The sequence below is a fragment of the Ambystoma mexicanum genome, chromosome 8, assembly GCF_040938575.1.
Source record: "Ambystoma mexicanum isolate Mex_15411 chromosome 8, UKY_AmexF1_1, whole genome shotgun sequence".
NCBI lineage: Eukaryota > Metazoa > Chordata > Amphibia > Caudata > Ambystomatidae > Ambystoma > Ambystoma mexicanum.
In genome coordinates this window covers 1,673,591,466-1,673,609,825 of record NC_090929.1, presented here as the reverse complement: position 1 = coordinate 1,673,609,825, position 18,360 = coordinate 1,673,591,466, and the positions used below count along the sequence as shown (strand labels likewise).

Sequence of the window (18,360 nt, the reverse complement as noted above, 5' to 3'; positions counted from 1 at the left end):
CCATCTTTTTTTGCAATCACATTTTTTGGGCTATCCATTCCTTTAGGTTCTGTAGGGGAGGAATGGCCACGAGGCCCTCCTCACCTACAGCTCCCTCCCCAGGTGAGGGCCATGGCTCGTTGGGCGCACCCTCATGCCACCCGGGCCCAGGTGGAGGGGGGTTCACCCGCCGACGACATTGCCCACACGCACCCCGTCTTTGCATTTACCAAAAATTAAGTTAGGCCTAGACGCCATCTTGCCCAGCAAACATGGTGTGAGTTCAGCACACTGTAACGAGGCCCCCACCTTTGGAGGGCCTTTCATGCATCTCTGTCGCCTCAGCAGCCCTGACAGATCCGCTGCGAGCGCGTTCCCATGAGAAAGTCGGAGATGAGCTAAACCCGAGACGCCAACACGGCAACATTATATTAGTAACAATGTGATATTGCACCCCGTATGACCCGGACCGCAAGGCCGGGGTAGCGAGGAAAAAAGCTGAAGCATCACTATCTGAAGAAGGTAGAAAACAATTCAAGTATTGGTATTAATGAACTACCTCTGTTTAAAATGTGAATAAGCCATAAAAATGTAACGTTATATGATATCCCTCCAGGTCTGGACTAATGCTGCTATAACCACGGAGAAAGATGTTGACCAAACGTGTAACCTCTACCTGTAAAAGTGTTTTTCAATAGTATGTAGAAACTTGAACTCATATATGTTTTTCACCCAAAGCGGTGAGCTTCAATCTCTGTAGGCCATAACCTAGATATCCCTCGTATAACGTCTAATGTACATACAATACGCACACAACGTAGTGAATATAATGTGAGGTAATGAAAAGGTACTGGAACCGACTGTATTAAAGAAATGTGTAACGAAATTGAAGTATATATATATGTGTCTAAATAACGTCAAAATAAGGCAGAACAGTATAGAACTTCTGCATCCACTGATCAGCAACGCACGAGGAAAATACCTTTGCGGGTATATGCAAGGCCATTCCCTCTCCCACCCCACCAAGCCTGCCAGATAAAAAAGCTAAGACTTGTGCCGCGCTCCCTCACCTCCCCCAACCAAGCTGGCGTTACTTCAGAGAGTCAGAGGCCCCGGCGCCGCAACCAAGGCCACAGCCCGCCACCTGTGTTATTTACAGCACGGTAATAAACCCACGGATGAACCCACTGATCTACCAGCACCCTCTCATAAATCCCACGAACCCCCCAAGAATCCTGACCCCGTGTAAGGACGACCCCCATCATTGAGACAAGACACAGAGACCCATCTATATAATAACTTCTAACGCAGCAGACAGACATGTATCATTCGGCCCAGGCCCCAGAGCCCCGTCCCGCGACCTAAAATACCGGTCAATAGGACACAGGTAAATCTCACCCCAACCGACGACCACCAGACCTCTCACAAGGTGCATTCCTCATGTGTTGTGTTTATTTTTATAAGATAAGCTGCTGAAGCAATTTATCAATGAACTTAAATGTCATTTTCTGAATAACTGCAGTGTGCATGGCCTAGGGCAAATGAGACAGGAAAGGTATTCGTCATTGTCACAGGCTGCCCCAGCACATCAACACCGCACGGATGACCTCAAGCCGGCCTGCCAGGCCCAACCCAACCCACGAGGCTGACCAGTGACGTCGTCCCGCCAGGACCAACCCCGCTGCAGCAACACCTATAGTTAGTCGACGCCACCCAATCCCGATTGACCTGTGCCCCCTATAGTGTTTAGGTGCTGATGACGTTTCTTGTATTAGAAATACGCCTGTCTTTGCTATTGTCAGGCAGAGCGCTCTCGTAGGTTGCAGAGTTCTTTGCATGCCTTATTCTTGGATAAACTCCCACTTACGCTCACCCGCACTCTGTCTTGGTCTTATTCCCACTACGGGAGAGTCCCTTCTTGTCTCTCATTGCGGGGAGGATCGTGCTGAATTGGGGGCGCTTCCCTTCAGTGGTGACCCCGATAGCGTGATATCTCCAAACTATTTTTCCTAACTCCTTCTTAACGACCCCCTTGTGGCACGAGAATCTCCGGTCGAGAAGGGATACGCACGGTGAGCCGTCTCCGGGAGGCCGCCCGCCAACGGCGACCGGCACAATAAGAAGTGCGCACTCAATGAGAAAGGGTACGGGATCCCGATTGGAAAAAAATCCCCTTTGAGTGCCGCTCGCCGGAGCCAGGGGCTGACCGTTGAGTTACCGGTGACGCCGCCTGGACGGACCCAGTTTCGGAGAGTATCGGTTCAAGACGGGCACGTGAGTACCGAGTGCGAGTGATCGTCAAGGGGAAAAGAAGGGGAAATTGGGAACAAAAGAACGGGGACAGGTAGAGGAGAAGAATATCGGGGGTCTACTACAGACGGGTCTTGAAACTTTCTTTATTCTTTCTTTTGCATATGGCCATTAGGAGTAAGAAATAAGTGACGTGGTAGAAGTGACGGAAACCTAGCTCCGAGAGGGGGTGGAAGGCGGCGCCGCATAGTGCTATCTAGACTAGTACTGGGAATATATGAAGAAGTGAGAAATAAGTTATTGGTGTCTAGCAAAAGGAGACACCGGGAATATTTTTTAGTGATTGTGCTCTCTCTCTCTATTTCTTCTTTTTCCATTTCCACGGGGTAGGGGGCGAAAATGAGAAGGGTATAAAGAAGTTAGAACATCTTAAAAAGTGGGGACTCAGTAGTGGCACGTACAGACGTGAACACAGTAACCTTAGCAGGAAAACAGGGACAGCTGGTTAGGGAGGAAAGGGAGGAAAAAAAAAAAAAAAAAAAAAAAAAAAAACAAAAGTGTGAGTGGCAAGCATTGTGAAGGGTGCGCGCACCGTACAAGTGTTAGAGACGAACGGGTGGCCGTGAGGTGGTGTCAGAGAGTGTGGCCATAACCAGTACTTGATCAATTACAAGTGAGATCACATAAGAGTGCCTGGGAATGGGAAAGAGATGAGATATGGTGAGTGAGAAGAGATTTGTGCAGTGAATGACAGTGGGTGATAATTTTGAGAGGTCCGCTCTTGTCTGTGCCATAAAGGTATACATACGCATATTTACACCTAATCAAAAGTAACGAAGGCGAACGCGGTAGCGCTAGCAATTTAGAGGATGGGGGCTGAAACTCCCTTGTCACACATTTGTAAGAGCTTGCCGGGATATACTGAACGCATAAATAAATATCATGATCAATGGTTAACAGAATTGAAAGGGGAGGGGTTGCCCCAGATTTGGCCAGAAGGAGGGTCGTTTGACAAAAGCGTTCTTGATATGGTATGTACATGTATTCGCCTCAAGTATAAGGGAAAACAATGGCAGAATAGGAAGGAGATATTAGATCTTTGGAGATTGTTTGAGGAAGTACCCCCACCCAAAGCTCCAGCTCCAAATATTGATTTACCTTCCACCACAGACAATCCACTAATGATCCCGCGAGAAGAAAAGGAACAGGTAAGCACAGAACAACCTGCGGAAGTGGTTATGTTGTACCCAATGTTACCTAAACCAGCCCCTGCAGCAGGATACAGCGACCCGATTTATGTGCCTCCCGCTTCGACCAGCACACCACAAAGACCAACTGCACCCCCACCATACGAAAACACCAGAGAGCGCGCCCAGGGAGGCACACAAAGGGTGGACATAGAGAAGTTAACGAGTGACTTAGAGTCGAGGCTTACAGTGGCAAGAGATGAACTCTCAAGAATAAAAGACATATGTGAACGCACAGCATGCGCCCCCACGCAATATGGGCGCACGTCTAGAGCGTCGAGCGAAAGTAGACCAATTGAGGAAGGATGGAAAAAGGGGGAAATATTGTTCAGAATTGAGGAAGAACCGACCAGGATAATAGAAGTAGGGACAGCAGAAGGAAGCATTGGTAATGTCTCGCGAGAGAGAGGGATCAGAGAGGATTTGTTATGTGATGTCAGAGGAGGAGGGGATGAGAGTGATAGATTGAGCATGGCAGTAGGAGGAGACGGCGAGGAGCTAGATGGTGCATGTTCACTGGGGACTATAGAAGATGAATGGATGGGACGACTAAGAAATAGGGTGGGGAAGATGGCGTCATTAGAGTCAGCAGTGACTAAGGAAAAGGAAGCTGCAACGGCAAAAGGGAAATTACAACTCCCATTACTGCACAGGGGAGGTGGGAGGCCAAACTATATACCGTGGGCTCAGATGGACAAGGCTAATTTAATGAAATTACTACCACAGCTGTCAGGAGGGGCAAGCAAGTGGATATATGCATTTGAGAAACATACCGCTGGTATACCGCTGGCAGTAGGCGATGTGAAAAGCCTACTAGTGTCCGCAGTAGGGGATCAGGCAGACAGAGTATGGGCTAAAGCGGGTTTTCCAGCTGTAACTTTAGAGTGTGATCGCCATGATGGGGCTTCTTTTAACACCGTGCGAGCAAGGGTGTGGGACGCACTGCGGGAAACCTTCCCAGATACCCCTGATTTGCAGTCAGTAATGCAATGTACCATGAATGACGGGGAGGACGCTATGGATTACATTCTCCGGGTGCAGGAGATGTGGAGAGCGGAAACGGGTACGCCCTGGCACCAATCCACGTCTCTATTTTACTTCATCATTAAGAGAGGGCTCCCAAAGGAAGTGCAAAAGGCACTAGATAAAATAGCAGGTGTTGAGGCAAAAGGCTGGCCGGAGATCCAAAGCATAATAGTACACCATTGTAAACGGATCAAAGAAAGAGAGAGGGAAGTAGCACAGAAAAGGTTGGCGGATGAGGCGAAGTTGGTGCAATCAAAATTGGTGAAGGTCGCAGCAGCGGTAGCGGGACTCCCACTCATACGGGAGGGAGAGGAAGGAGAGGAGGGGCAAATAGCAATACAAGGAAGAATAGCAGCGAATTGGGCAGGACAAGGGCAACGACAGTGGACAGAGCAGGAGCAGAACGGAGGTCCAACGTGGCAAGAGTGGGCCCCAAGAGGAGGAAGAGGTGGGTACAGGGGTCGAAGAGGAGGACAAGGGTATGGAGGAATGGGAGGAAATGGGTGGCAGGGTCCCAGAGGTCCACAGGGGAGCTGTTGGAATTGTGGGAGATGGGGGCATTACTCAAGAGAATGTAGGAGCAGACAAAACAACGGTTTCCAAGAGATAGAACAGTACGGACACCCCCATCCAGGAAGCCCCTACGGCCTCCCCATGGGACAATACCAGCAACCAGACAATGTAGTACAAAGGAGTAACGCACAACTGCACGGACATCAGTACCGAACACAAACCAGCCCACAGAATAATGACAATGTGCACTACACGCCTGGTAACACTTTCGCCACAGTAGCTAATGGGGCACCCGCCCCCGCACCTTACAGTGGAGTGTCAGTGGTTTCGGGGAACATTTTCGATCAAGGGGGGGCAATGAGACACCCCGCATAGGACAGCCCACAGAGAGCACTTGCGTGTCCAGTACTGTCTACGACCCACAATGCATCAGAGGAACCATTGATAGGAGCGCAGATAGGAGACAAGCAATTCATTTTCATGGTGGATTCGGGAGCGGAGAAATCATGCATTAGAGAGGGCCGATTCCCGTTATCTAATAGAACGTTAGAGACGCAGGGGTTCTCTGGGGCTGTAATTGAAGTTCCTTACACAGAGGTATTGGATGTGACAGTGGGGGGTAAAACAGTGAAAGCACCCTTACTGTACTATGAAAACTCTCCCATCAACTTACTGGGGAGAGATCTCTTGAGCAAACTAAACATGACAATATCATTCACAGGGAGCGGTATCGTATGTTCAACGCCAGGCATATGCCCCCTCCGTATATTAGCAGTAATACACGGCCACACAATCATGAAAGAGATCAGAGGGGTACCGAGAAATGAGGAGATGTTTGTCGAAGGTATGAGAACATTGGCTCTCATAGTACCAGAACTAAAAAGGGTGGAGTGGAGAATCCCAGCAGAATTCCTTTTTCGTCCCATAGCAAGCCCTGACACTGCTCTTGGGACAGTACTATCGTTGGATTTGCATGCAATACATGTATCAACAAACAGAATATGTGTGATTGGTATTGACATGGAAGGGTGTGAGTGGCGGACAGTATTGTGTACAAATGCAAATATCCCGCTGAGAGAGCTCTCTGACGAGGAGCTATTTTCTGACACTGAGGGAGATGGTGAAGTAGTGATGGAACTGGCAATGCCCTGCGACATTGTAGTTACAGCCAGACAAACTAAGGTTGAACTAATGGCGGTAGTAGGAGCACCGCACACATTTTTTGATGAAGACATGAGTTCAGTACCCACTAACTTATGGACTAATGGCCCCCACGATGTAGGGTTGCTGCATGAAGTTCAGCCTGTGGTGATAAAAGTAAAACAGGGAGCAATACTACCCCGGGTGAAACAATATCCACTGTCGCGAGAAGCAGAAGAAGGGATCAGAGAGACAATAGAAGCACTGCTAGCACAGGGTATAATCGTGCCCTCAAACTCCCCATGCAACACATGCATTTACCCAATCAAAAAAGCGAAGGGGGGTTCATGGAGGATGATACAAGATTTACGCCCACTGAACGATGTGGTAATGAAGGAGTTCCCTCTAGTCCCGAACCCGGCGACAATACTGTGCAACATTCCAAAAGTAGCATCACACTTCACAGTAATTGACTTAAAAAATGCATTTTTTTCGATTCCCTTAGCAGAAGAGAGCAGGTACTTGACAGCATTTACATTGGGAGGAAGGAGGTTCGAACACTGCAGACTACCACAAGGATATTGCGAGAGCCCAAGCATATTTAACAGGGTACTACATGAAGATCTGGGGAATTTGTCTGTAGAAAGCACAGTGATTCAGTACGTTGATGATTTATTGGTTTGTGCACAGGACGAGGAAGAGTGTAGACAAGACTCGATAACACTCTTGACATTATTGGCCAATAAGGGGTACAAGGTGGACAAGGGGAAATTACAATACTGTCTGACAGAGGTCCTATACTTGGGTCAGTTGATATCAAAGGATGGCAAGCGAATTATACCAGACAGGGCACAGGCGATTAGAACAATTGGAGAGCCCAAAACAGTAAAAGAGATGCAGAAATTTCTGGGTATGTGTAACTATTGCCGAGCATGGATATTGGACTATGCGGCGTACACAAGGCCCCTGCTACAGGCACTGAAAGAAGCACAACAAGAACACAAACACATAGAATGGACAGAGGTGATGAACACAGCATTTAACTCACTAAAAGAGCTGATATCAAGCGCTCCAGTACTAGCAAACCCAGATTATGGGCGCAAATTCTTCTTATTTTCACACTGCAAAGGAACACTGATGACAGCAGTACTGACACAGAAAACATCTTTAGGGCACAAGCCACTCGCTTACTATAGCGGCACCCTAGACGCAGTAATGCAAGGTCATTTCGCGTGCGAGCAATCCCTAGCTGCAGCCGCGTTCGCAATTGAAAAAAGTGCCACGATAGTGATGGGCTGCCCGGTGACACTGTTTGTGGAACACTCACTTTTTGCAATATTAGAGCGAACAAAGAGCACATTGACAACACAACGCGCCACAGCATATGAGATAATACTGTCCAGCGCTAACATCCATATAGTAAGATGTAAAACAGTGAACCCAGCCACATTCATCACAGAGGCATGCACCGTAGAGGACATGCAAAACCATAACTGCGCCACGTACACAGGTGACGAAAGTAAGGATCCAGTGATTTTTGAAAATGCCCTGACCGAGGGTGAGGTGTATTTTGTGGACGGGTCAGCATCAATAGACATGGAGACAGGAGAAAAGCATGTGGGTATGGCAGTGGTACGATTAGAGGAAGATGAATATGAGATACTAGTACAACACCGCCTCCCATCACACTATTCAGCGCAAGCAGCAGAACTAATAGCGCTAATAGAAGCATTGCATGCCGCCAAGGGGTGCGCAGTGACCATATATACAGATTCAGCATACATGACAACAACAGTTCACGGTGGGTTGGCCCGGTGGGGGCGGAGAGGGTTCCGACGAGCAGACGGAACGCCAGTCCAGCATGCAGAATTATTGAAAGAACTGATTGAGGCCCTGCAAGACCCCACGGCAGTGGCCATCGTAAAATGTCAAGCTCATACCACCAATACAGATTTTGTATCTTTGGGGAACGCGGCAGCAGACGCCGCTGCCAAAGCAGCTTCATATCTACAAAAAGGTGAAATAGGAGAGTACATGTTGCACCACACAGCAAGCCAAGAGGTCCCCACAGGATACAACATGATGTCCACACAGGAGATAATAGAGCTGCAAGAGGGAGCTAGTGCAGAGGAAAAATTGCTGTGGACTAAGAGAGGATGCAGCAAATCACCGACTGATTTATTGTGGCGACAAGAGAGTTCAGGAAAAGTGGTAATGCCAATTACGCTGTTAGAAATAGCATTTCAACAACTACACTTTCCCGCACACAACACGAAGAAACACATAATGGCAGAGATACAAGAAGATTGGTTTGCACCGTGCCTCCAGGAACACGTCACAAGGTTAGCCCTAGAATGCACGACATGTCAAATTTACAACTCAGGTATGACCTTGCGTACACTAAGGGGTACGATACCAAAACCAAGTGGCCCATTCAGAGAGCTCCACATTGATTATGTAGACATGGGAGAAAGGTGTAATGGGGCTCGATACATGATTGTGGTTGTATGTCCATTTTCGAGGTGGGTGGAGGCAGGCCCATGTGCCCGCCCTGACGCGAAGGGCGCCGCGAAGTTCCTAGTGCGGGAAGTGTTTCCGCGCTGGGGAATTTGCGACGTTATTCGCTCAGATAACGGGACGCATTTTGTTAATGAATTATTTAAAGAAGTGACTACATTATTGGGAATAAAGCACAAATTATGTTCGATTTATCATCCTCAAAGTAATGGCGTCGTGGAAAAGATAAATGGCCTGTTAAAAAGCAGATTATCAAAACTTTGTTTTTCCCTTAAAAAGACTTGGATGTACTGCCTGCCTTTGGCCTTGTTTGAACTACGAAACCAGCCAAGTAAGGATCACCATTTGTCCCCGCACGAGATCGTCACGGGAAGAAGAATGCATACAGCGCATTCGCCTCTCCGTGAGCGTTCTGATGCACACAGAAGCGCAGCTATATTGGGGGAGGAGTTCACAGAATATCTGCGAAAACTGACACGGGCAGCGCGCGTAATTGCAAAGCAACTAGCCCCCCCCTCGACAAGAGAGGAGGGGAACGCGACTGAACCAAACAGGTTGCCTGAAAAACCACTACAGCTAATGCCTGGTGACCTTATATATGTTAGAAGTTTTGTGCGGAGGTGGAACACACCACGTTTCCATGGCCCCTATGAGGTAGTGTTTTGCACACCTACAGCAGTAAAGGTGAAGGGCCTGCGATATTGGGTGCATTTGACAGACGTACGTAAAGCTTACAGCGCTGCGGAAAGTGAGGTGCAGGACGAGGCACAGGCAACAGCGGACGATGAAGTTGTGCGGAATGAATGATTGGAATTTTGTGTGCTTTATGAGATGAACAGTGAGCACAATTAGCGCGCAACAAATGTCCTGGACTAAAACATGTACATATGTATATGTAAATTTTCTTTTTATTACAATTTTTGAAAGTTTTGCGTGGGGTTCTTTTTTCCCCTCCTGTGCTCTTTAAGATGTTTTTATTATTGTTGTTTTTAAAATGTCATGTTTTTTATTATTTATATATATATAGTAAGGTACGAATAATGATGATTGAAAGGCTACCTTGTCTGTCAACACACCCCCTCCCTCACCCAACCCTATATTTTATCACCGAAACGTTACAACGTGGAAATGCTTACATGTTTGTATTTAATGAACTCTTGTGTCTCAAACAGGATTTATCATGGCATCGAATGGGCAGCCTGCAACTAATAGATATGTTAGATTTAGAGAAATGTTAGTGGCTAGATTAACATATTCATTTGAATGTGGTTTATCAATGTGTGCTATCGTGTTCTTCATCTCAATGTTTTGTCTGGTATTACACTGGATTATAGCGTTCATCTCTACCGAGATGAACGAGGGGGGAGGGGGGAACAACACCACCCTTGCCCCTGGAACGAAAACAATTCCGACTGTAGGTATCAAAGAAGGTGATTTCTTGATCTGGGATGGATCACACTTTGTGTGGGGATACTATACTACACCACCCACTGCTGTCCTCTCACAATCGAGAACCAAAAATGTAAATAATGACACAATGTCCCAACCTGGAACATACAACAACCACACGATCCCTCCCGCCCCAATTTCAAACAACGATCTCTTGTTTATTAAGGAGGATGGAAAAGTGATTATGATGACAGAACACAAGACCCTATATGAAGAATTAGAAAAGGGGGGTGGGAGGGAGGAAGGGGGGCCTGGTTCTTCACCTACTATAACGAGAAGGTACAGAAGAAGGGAGAAAAGTAGGCGGAGAAGAGAGACTGGTGGGAAAGGGTATGATGAGTATTATGGACTAGGGTTAGACAAAATGGAAGACCCACGACACCCACACCAAGCAAATAAATGGTATGCAGATATGAGCACAACAGCCAAACAAACAACCAATGAGAGCTGTTATGTCTGCTCACTTATCCCCCATGCATCAGGCACACCTAAAGTATTGTTGCCACGAGAATTGCCCATTGTGGATGCCCAATGTCTCCTTCATCTCACGCTGTGTAGAATAAAGAACACTTTCCAAGCACACGATGTCTCTTTCAGAATGCTACAGAACAACAAAACGTGCTATTCGCAGGCGTCTGGAGTGATCTGTCTTAAAGAACCTTTCTTTGCAATACAAGGGACACTGTTCTCCGAAAACAAATGGAAAGACGAAGAAGTGCTGTGCAAGGCAGAAGCACTGAAAGGTGTCCAACCGGACAAGTTGCGGTGGATGGAAAGAACGTGCTTGCCAATATGGAAAGAACACATCCCTAAACTAACATGGGTAACAGCGATGGAGAAACCCTTCAAGCTACAAAGTGAAATACAAAACGAACTATGTTTCAAGGGAGAAGGAAAAATGGCAATGGGAACGAACAAGAACTGTAACAAAACTCTCACCATCCCAGATATGAAAAAAGGGACAGCAGCACTAATGGACACCTACTGGGTATGCGGAAACAAGGCGTACCTGCACCTTCCCCAATCATGGAGTGGTAGCTGCTCAATGGCCACTTTGCACTCAACACTAATGGTGATTCCAGAAAGCCATATTGACAGAAGTAACATGATGAAAGGAGGCTTGAACCAGAATGCAGCTTCTCCAACTACACAAGCGCACCTTTATGTCCTGTCCTCCGGAGGGAAGGAAGAAGAGCTCTCAAGGAACAAGCGAGCCTCGAACTACATATCACAAGCATCATCTGACTTATTGGCACAGATCCCAGACAAGTATCGCCTGTTCAGCTCCGTGGAAACATTCTTTGCTTCGCTAGTATCAAGTGTCCAAGCAAGAGCAAATGCAAAATGGCTCCAGATCACACGGTGGGAACTGATCCAGTTGGCCAATGACACCGAAGAAGGGTTCAACATAATAAAGGTGGAACTACGAGCTCTGCGATTAATGACCATGCAGAACAGGTATGTTCTAGACCTGTTAACAGCAATCGATGGAGGTGTTTGCCGAAAAATAGGAAGTGCGTGCTGCACGTTCGTACCTTCCGAAGATGCAGAAAATGGGTCCCTGTCCCACGTTATTGAAGCAGTACATAACCTGGGCGAGAAGATGAAAATGGAAGGTGGAGCTGAGGATAGCTCGTGGTTCGACAATATCTTCTCTTGGGTTCCCTCATGGCTTGGAGTGACAATGAAGTTCCTGATACCAATAGTGGTGATCATCCTTGTGATGTTCTGCCTGTGCCAGGTGGGCCTCCGATGTTGTGCTAATGCAGTTCCTAACGGTGCAATGATGATGGTGACAATGGGCAACTCCGGTGGTACAATTAAAGCAACACAAGAAGTACATGTGCAGACAGGAGCAGACAACACCCCCAGGTACCAGTTAGTGCCTATGTGCCGTGATAAGTACATAGTAGATAAACTATGGCACACCACTATCAAAGAACCACGAGACGTAGAACTGGAATGGTATGAGGAGGTCTGGGTAGATCTGGAAGAAACTGGCGACTGTATATATTTAACATGTACACCAGACGAGTATGCTAGGAGAGGTGAGAGTTTAAGGGGGGTGTGCAGAGCATGGATGCCTATAAAAGGAACCCCTGCATGGGATGGTGCAGTGTTAGAGGAACAAGAATGTAGAAGATTGGAAGAGCTAAAGAAATTCGTTACTTTAAGTAACGAAAGGGGGGAAATGTAGGGGAGGAATGGCCACGAGGCCCTCCTCACCTACAGCTCCCTCCCCAGGTGAGGGCCATGGCTCGTTGGGCGCACCCTCATGCCACCCGGGCCCAGGTGGAGGGGGGTTCACCCGCCGACGACATTGCCCACACGCACCCCGTCTTTGCATTTACCAAAAATTAAGTTAGGCCTAGACGCCATCTTGCCCAGCAAACATGGTGTGAGTTCAGCACACTGTAACGAGGCCCCCACCTTTGGAGGGCCTTTCATGCATCTCTGTCGCCTCAGCAGCCCTGACAGATCCGCTGCGAGCGCGTTCCCATGAGAAAGTCGGAGATGAGCTAAACCCGAGACGCCAACACGGCAACATTATATTAGTAACAATGTGATATTGCACCCCGTATGACCCGGACCGCAAGGCCGGGGTAGCGAGGAAAAAAGCTGAAGCATCACTATCTGAAGAAGGTAGAAAACAATTCAAGTATTGGTATTAATGAACTACCTCTGTTTAAAATGTGAATAAGCCATAAAAATGTAACGTTATATGATATCCCTCCAGGTCTGGACTAATGCTGCTATAACCACGGAGAAAGATGTTGACCAAACGTGTAACCTCTACCTGTAAAAGTGTTTTTCAATAGTATGTAGAAACTTGAACTCATATATGTTTTTCACCCAAAGCGGTGAGCTTCAATCTCTGTAGGCCATAACCTAGATATCCCTCGTATAACGTCTAATGTACATACAATACGCACACAACGTAGTGAATATAATGTGAGGTAATGAAAAGGTACTGGAACCGACTGTATTAAAGAAATGTGTAACGAAATTGAAGTATATATATATGTGTCTAAATAACGTCAAAATAAGGCAGAACAGTATAGAACTTCTGCATCCACTGATCAGCAACGCACGAGGAAAATACCTTTGCGGGTATATGCAAGGCCATTCCCTCTCCCACCCCATCAAGCCTGCCAGATAAAAAAGCTAAGACTTGTGCCGCGCTCCCTCACCTCCCCCAACCAAGCTGGCGTTACTTCAGAGAGTCAGAGGCCCCGGCGCCGCAACCAAGGCCACAGCCCGCCACCTGTGTTATTTACAGCACGGTAATAAACCCACGGATGAACCCACTGATCTACCAGCACCCTCTCATAAATCCCACGAACCCCCCAAGAATCCTGACCCCGTGTAAGGACGACCCCCATCATTGAGACAAGACACAGAGACCCATCTATATAATAACTTCTAACGCAGCAGACAGACATGTATCATTCGGCCCAGGCCCCAGAGCCCCGTCCCGCGACCTAAAATACCGGTCAATAGGACACAGGTAAATCTCACCCCAACCGACGACCACCAGACCTCTCACAAGGTGCATTCCTCATGTGTTGTGTTTATTTTTATAAGATAAGCTGCTGAAGCAATTTATCAATGAACTTAAATGTCATTTTCTGAATAACTGCAGTGTGCATGGCCTAGGGCAAATGAGACAGGAAAGGTATTCGTCATTGTCACAGGCTGCCCCAGCACATCAACACCGCACGGATGACCTCAAGCCGGCCTGCCAGGCCCAACCCAACCCACGAGGCTGACCAGTGACGTCGTCCCGCCAGGACCAACCCCGCTGCAGCAACACCTATAGTTAGTCGACGCCACCCAATCCCGATTGACCTGTGCCCCCTATAGTGTTTAGGTGCTGATGACGTTTCTTGTATTAGAAATACGCCTGTCTTTGCTATTGTCAGGCAGAGCGCTCTCGTAGGTTGCAGAGTTCTTTGCATGCCTTATTCTTGGATAAACTCCCACTTACGCTCACCCGCACTCTGTCTTGGTCTTATTCCCACTACGGGAGAGTCCCTTCTTGTCTCTCATTGCGGGGAGGATCGTGCTGAATTGGGGGCGCTTCCCTTCAGTTCTTAAGTATACGCATCAACTGACATCACTTCACAAATCGTTAAAACCATAAACTGAACAAACAACAGTGTTCAAACAGTTTGTAAAATAGTTTAAATGTGTCATACATACAGCTTGTGTCAGCATACATCGGTTACTGGACTATGTTTTTTTTTAACTCTATAAATAATTGTTCTTTTATTTGTTTTCTGTTTAGATGTCTATATGGCCCTTGGTGGTAGTCTTATGTGCTCTTGTGGTTTTGTTGTACTTGGTGGTATGTCAACACAAGCATAATTTTGCTATAATCCTCTTGTCTTTCAACAACTGTTCCTAAGAAACTTATTTTCATTGATGAATTGAAACACTCACATTAATTGATATTGTGATGTTTATTCTACTCGATAGAGAAATTAAAATAAATAGAACCACTTTTGCGTTCAATCCTTAGTTGCTAATTGACAGAATAAGGTGTCTCCAGCTTTAGGTCGGGTTGTCTGTTTTGTTTGTGAAGAAAGGGTGGTAAGCCACCATAAGAAATGGATTGGGAGGCTGCGAAAAGAAGAGTTTTTAATAGGAATGTGGACCGTAATTGATAAGAAATAGGTGGCAGAACGGATGAGGGTCATTATGAAGAAGGATATGAGAATGGAAGGGGACCTGGATGAGGAAGATCAAGAGCAAATAAAAAGCAGCCCAATGTAAAGCGCTTTCTTCTTTTTACAGCTAATATAGTTTCAACCTCTTTGTTCCATGAATGGGAGGAGAAGATGCTACAAGAGAGAACTAATGCTAGTTATCATGACCACATTACACAGAACCAACTGTTTCCAGGTTCCTTACCCAATGTCCGTTGCCCATTTCAGCCAGAACCTCTAAGCAGGTTCCCCTTTTGTAGGTGAGCATTGAGCTGTGATTCGTGGAAGATCTGCAACGTGCATTGGGAGATGCAGTTTCACATCACCTCTACTAAGTGTTCAATTCAGCAGATTCCAATGGTTCTGATGACCCTTTAAACTATGTGGGATGTTGTAACCCATTTCTGCTCTGCTATGCTGCAGCACTGTGTTACGATGGTGCCAGAAACATCAAAATGGCTGCAAAAGCCTTGTGGGCGCCAAAATCTCTGTAAATCGTGCTTGCAATGCACAAAAAGATGGTTGCCCAATCTGCCACGTGGTGGAAGAGATCTCACTTCTGAAATATGTCGCTAGGCTCCACAACAATTGAAAATGGAGTACAGAAGGAAAAAGCAGTGGTTTGCTAAAGGAAACCAAAAATCTTGCTATAAATCCTTTTTTCTTTGGTGCTGAAACTGCAGAATGCCGTTACAAAACGTCAACATTTTTTGCTGGGTGCTACAATTCACTTAGTTCAAGAAATCATTGTGAACTTGCAAGGTCCTGAAAAGCTGAAAGCATAATGGGATTTCCACAGCAAAAGTGGCCTGTCTGTGGATGCCAAAAGTCTCTGTGCAGTAGAGGACTGCAGGGATGACAGCTGTCAGGAGCCTGCCTGATTACACTTTAAACATGTATATAAACTGAAATCAAATGTTTGCAATCTAAGAGGCCTGCTACTGAGAGTAACCTATGTTGTAATTGTTATGATCCCATGATTTAAAATTTTGAATATGTATTTTAGCTGTGATTTCATACAAGTTTGTTTTAAGCTAAGGAAAAATGCAACAGAAATAACAATTAAAATCAAGCCTTGCTGAAGCTACCAAACTAGAATAACAGATTTCCTCACAGGAGAAAGGCCTTTCCCTCCAGCAGGAAATCACACCAAAGCGATAATTATATGGTTTGGAAAGAACCTGGTCCACTGAGGCAAAAGGGAACAATGAACAGCTGCTGCTAAGGAAATGCGAGGTGTGAGGACAGTCGTAAATGGCCTCTGCCAAGAGCAAACAGGGAGGAGATCGCTCCGGGACTGCAGGGAGACAAAGAAAGGCAGGCACAAAAAACCATCTGTGGCTGAACATTTACAAAGAACACTTTTTAAAAAGACTTATAACTTGCCAGCTAAAATGGTAAATAATATTAAAGTAACAGATTTGTGAATCTAAATTTTGGCTGTACGTTTCAAGAGGCGGCAAAATCGTGTGACATGTTCTGGAAAGAAATGGCAGAAAATGTGATTTTACACAAAATATATTTCTGTAGAAGTATGAAACTTTATACACTCATGCCCATGTTAAACCCACACACTTGTAGAAATGTGCTTATAAACAGGACATTGTGTTCCTAATGAAATGGCAAAATTCTGTGAAAAGCCGAGACAAGATCCCACAGCCGAGGTTTTGAGGAGTAGCTGCTATGTAAAATATGTAATCTGTATATGTGATTGTTATAGAGGTTGCACATATGGAAATATGTATTGTGCCGAAAGTAGATTTTGTGTTCAAGAGGCTAGAAGTAGGTTCTCAGCCTCATAAAATCACACCATAAAGATGACACTCTGTTTCTCTCCCTCTATCAAGGCAGAGAATAGACTCTGAGCCAATCACCTGCCAAAGGGGCAAGTTTAGGCTAAACTAGCTCACACCCCCCCTTTATCATAGCATAAATAGAGACAGCTCACCACTCAGAAAAAAAGGACAGATTCACTTACTATCCTGGTCCTGGCGGAGCACCCTGCTGCTGAACAATTTTCAACTAGACCTCAAATTCCAAAACCAGAACCCCACAAACCTAAAGGGAAGCATCAAAATACAGCCGGGCTGCGCTGTACTGCTTGCCTGCTGAAATAATTATCAGAACCAAGAAGGGCAGATCCAATCCAGTCCTGTGCCGTGCTGTGACCAGAGCGCCTTGCAGATCCAAGCCGATGTGCCCAGCCATCTGTCCTAGAACCAGATCCAATTCCCTCACCAGAAACTTGACGGACCAGAATCCTGACGGTTCCATTTAAAAACATATCTAATGAGTATCTATAGATAGAACTATGCCACTAGCATATGTACCTTGCTTAGTTAATCCCCCATCTTAAACCCATTCTATCTTGTATTCAGAACCTGTAGGGTTAAGAGTATTTTAAATTGTCTGAACTTTGAACTCTCTATCCGAACCTCCTATCTTCCTCCTGTACTAGTATTGTTAAAACTATCTTTGCGCTGATCTTTTCTCATCTGAAGAAGGCGAGTCCTTAGCAGGCAGTCATTCTGATCAAGTGGCTGTGTTCCTGTGGGGTATTAGTTTTGTTCATAGCATAAGAAACCCATTTGTCATGTTAAAAGTGCATTCCTGTTTTCCATTCCTGCGCCTATCTAAAAAAAAAATGTCCATAACTCCCTCCGTTTTGGTGCTAGAAACACAATTTCAACTTCTGCTTGTAGCTAACATCCACAGCTTTAAATCGCATATAAAACCGCATTCCATTCTCCCGTTATCGCGATTATCGCACAGTGAAAAGTTTGCAGCAAATTTAGTTTTTGGGAAATTCTCACTCGTGTAAAACAGCTTCTGATTGCTTCCAACTTGAATTTTAAGATTTCAAATAGTTTCTTGGCATTAAATCATTGCTTGTATGCAACTATCCAAAGCGCTCCCATAAGAATTTATAACAATTTTAGCAATTTTGACCATATTTAGTGTTTTTGCCCAGTCCATTCTAAGGATAACTTTAAAAGCCATTCTGACAGCTTAACAGTCAATTCCGTTTTCTCTAGTGTTTGAAAGGGGGAAGTTGGATTGATATTCTGTTTGATTTTACCATTCCTGAATACCTGCTCTCTCCTCCTATCTCTTTACATTGCCTATTGGGGGGTTGAGAGGTGTGCAGGGGGAACCTTTAACCACAGTGCTATTTGATCTGCACACACACACAAAAGTATTATTTCTGTGCGGAATTGTTTTGCTCACCATTACTCCTTGTGTATTAAAGAGATTATTTAATGTTACATCACCCCATTGGTGATTATTGTGTACCCATTAAAGCATAGTGTGATTAAATTGTAAATACATAAATAAATAATTTTACTTTGAAAACCAGCCTGATTCCTGGTTCAGGAGAAGGGTGTGATATGAGTGGTACATCATTCAGAATAAATAACTTTTAGACAAAAATAAATAAGGATTTCAGTTGTGCACTACACGCTAGGCGTTGACTTGGGTGAGTGCCGGATTGAAATCACTTACAACTAGAGTCATATTTGGACCGGGGC

The 18,360-nt window shown here is 45.7% G+C and overlaps 1 protein-coding gene across 1 annotated transcript in view; it reads right to left on the bottom strand.

Annotated features, from left to right (window-relative positions):
- The window catches only part of WDR11 (WD repeat domain 11), a 1,001,187-nt gene that overhangs the window by 391,615 nt on the left and 591,212 nt on the right, over window positions 1-18,360 (bottom strand). The window lies entirely within an intron of this gene.